Source organism: Trifolium pratense, linkage group LG5 (assembly GCF_020283565.1).
Source record: "Trifolium pratense cultivar HEN17-A07 linkage group LG5, ARS_RC_1.1, whole genome shotgun sequence".
Lineage (NCBI taxonomy): Eukaryota > Viridiplantae > Streptophyta > Magnoliopsida > Fabales > Fabaceae > Trifolium > Trifolium pratense.
The window spans coordinates 19,688,372-19,691,590 of NC_060063.1; the positions used below are offsets into that span (position 1 = coordinate 19,688,372).

The following is a 3,219-nucleotide window of genomic DNA, read 5'->3' on the forward strand; positions in this document are numbered from 1 at the left end:
CAAAATTAATTTATTTATTTATTTATTAAAGTTTTTACCTTCTCTCTCTTACCCAAATAAACACTCCTTTTCTCAACTGCACCAAAATGCACCAAAATTCAACTTTAGGAAATCCATTTCCGTCACGTAGCACATTCATTTCAGTCAGCTTCTTATATGTCTATTCCATAGTCCTAGTTCATTTTTTAACCTCAAGCCACAACACTTAACACTATTATAGGCACTAATTCACAAAACAAAGATTAATAAAAAGGTTAATAAAAAAATCTACCAAATTGACAATCTCCTGAAAATGAACAGAAACTTATCCCCAACACTATCCAAATTCTAGTAATTGGTACATTTGTGAATAAGCTTCGAAACTTTGTTCAATTGCATCTGCAAGCACAAATTCACAATCAAACAACCAAAAGCAGTGAATCTTCAGAACATTTATATTTATAACTCCTAATAAATCCTAGAGACTAAGAGTGTGTTTGGATGAGAGAATTTTTTGAGGTAAAGTAATGTTTTGAGGGAATTCAAATGATTTGAGATGAATTCCATTGTTTGGATGAAAATTTGAAGAATTTTCAAAATGATGGAAATTTATGAAGTATTTTGTTCAAGTTAAATTTAGAGAATTTCAAAATGACACCTAAAACCAAAGAATTTGAAATTTCTTCTTCTCTATAAACTTTTAAAAATTACTAATTGATCGTAAAACCTAAAATTAGCCGAAAAACCTAAAATCGAAGATAAACGCTAAATCGGCCGAAAATCCAGTCATAAGAAGTATTGACTTCTTAAGTCAGATTTGGACCTGACTTAAGAAACGCTTTAAGTCGGTCCATACTTGACTTAAGAAAAGGCAACATAAGAAGTTTGAAGTTCTTAAGTCAGATTTTGACCTGACTTAAAAACCGACTTCTTAAGTCTGTTAAAGTTTTACCCGACCTAATAAGTGTTACTTGTAATTTTTTTTAAAAAAATTGCCACAATTAAATTGTGGCAAACAACACTTTCTTTACAAAAAAATAATAAAAAATATAGTAGCTCTTTGCCAACCAAATATCCAAATGAGAGTAATTTATTTTGCCCAATTTAAATTTCATAAGAACAAATTTACAAACTAATTTAAGGGGTAATATCACTCGTGAAAAAATAATGAACCAACCCAATAATGAATTATTCCAAGTCTTGAAAAAACTTCATATCCCTTCTTAATGTGTTGGGGCAACTGCATATCATTAAAATTGTAACAGTACCTGGACAAAAAGAATAAAAAACTTAAACTTAGATCTGTCTCCAAATTTCGTCATGTACTATAGCTTGTTTTCTCTTGCACCAATTAGATAAACAATAGTATTAATCAATTGATACAGCTTGATACAAAAATTATATTACTTACTTGGGTCCATGAACCAACAACATCAGCAGATACAATGTTCAACATGTGTATCATGACATAATAGCCGCACTCATAACTATTTGTTGCTTTTGGCTCTAAAATTGAATATGATCAAATGTAATGTCTAGTTAGTAAATACTTTTGTCAATGTAAAACTTCAGTTCCAACAAAGTATATTGATGCAGCTCTTCCAATTCTATATAAACCAGTTATATAGACATGTGAAGTTCACCCTTCCAACACTATTAAGAAAAAGTTCATTAAAAGTGAACTAATTTAAATAGATTGTGACATAAAGGTTTACATAAAAAGAGACAACAATACTTAGGAGTGAGGGAAAATTACCTCATGAACAACATCCGTAGATTGTGACATATTGCACACTATATAGACAACATACCAATCAGCTTTATAAGCAGCATTTTGTACAGCCTAAAATCACGAGAGATATAATTCAAACATATTAATCAACTTACTAAGGGTCTATATATGTAGCATTGAGAGATATAATTCAAATGCAAAATAACATGACACTAAACAACCCAACAAAATCTAAATATCAAACACATTACTATCTTAATTGAGAATGACGAGTGAGAGATGTGTCAAACCTCATAGCTTATAAGTTTGTGTAGAACCTCAGATTATAAAATAATTCTATAGCACACAAACGCTGCACAACATGAACACATCAGTTTAGTATATTTTGCACCCAAAATAAAGGAAGATATACGGGGAATAAAGAAAAAGTGGGTATTTAGGCTCGCTCAAACAAGTTCAAGACCAGAGATTTTTGGTTTTTCGGCCGATTTTAGGTTTTATAGTCGATTTTTGGAATTTTGGACGATTTTAGGTTTTTCTGCCGATTTTTCGGGTTGCCGGCTGATTTTAGGGTTTATAGTCGATTTTTTGGATTTGCGACGATTTTAGGTTTTCGGCCAAATTTTTGGGTTTTCGGTCGATTTTTGGTTTTTCGGCCGATTTTTTGGGTTTTCAGCCGATATTAGGGCTTATAGTCGATTTTTGGAATTTTGGCCGATTTTAGATTTTTCTGCCAATTTTTTGGGTTTTCGGCCGATTTTAGAGTATATAGTCGATTTTAGGTTTTTCAGCCGATTTATGGTTTTTGACCGATTTTAGGTTTTTCCGCCGATTTTTTTTTGTTTTTCGGCCAATTTTTGGGTTTAGGGTCGATTTTATTAAAATAAATAAAATTAAATGAAGGAAATTCAATTACATTATCCAAACAAAAAATTTTACAATTGATGGAATTTCAACACTTTATCCAAACACTAGAATTTAAAAATCAAGGGAATTCAATTGAATCAATTGAATTGCCTAGTATTTAAAATCTCTTAAATTTCTAGAATCTCTCATCTAAACACACGCTAATGTAATTGGTGTTTAGAACACCATAACCATACATTTATAAAGAAAAGGAAAACAAGGTACCTTTAGATGTCAAATTCTTAATATCCCGTATGTTTGCACTGATCATAAATAAAGAGAAAGACACCAACTTGAAGAACATACTCCCTCCGTCCCATATTATAAGTAAAAAAAATCATTTTTTCATATCCCAAATTATAAACAAAAAAAAACTAACTTTTATTATTTTCAAGATAAACTTTTACTTAATTTACTCTCTCTCTTCTTTTCCCCATAATCAATAACCAATAAAAACTGTTTTTACATCTTCCCATGAAACTTATTTCAACAAACACACAAAAAGTCAACCTTGAAATTATCATATTTTACTTTTCTTAATAAATGTGAAAATATTTTTTTTGCCTATATTATGGGACAGAGTGAGTATTGGTCTCTAGGGT

At 30.4% G+C, this 3,219-nt stretch overlaps 1 long non-coding RNA gene across 1 annotated transcript; it reads right to left on the bottom strand.

Moving 5' to 3' along the window:
* Positions 1 to 335: 335 nt before the first annotated feature.
* Positions 336 to 1,507, bottom strand: LOC123884048. The gene is made up of 3 exons (XR_006800630.1): positions 1,391 to 1,507; positions 1,157 to 1,247; positions 336 to 378 (listed from the first exon to the last, which is right to left on the bottom strand). It is a non-coding gene; the product is annotated as an uncharacterized LOC123884048 (long non-coding RNA).
* Positions 1,508 to 3,219: the final 1,712 nt, after the last annotated feature.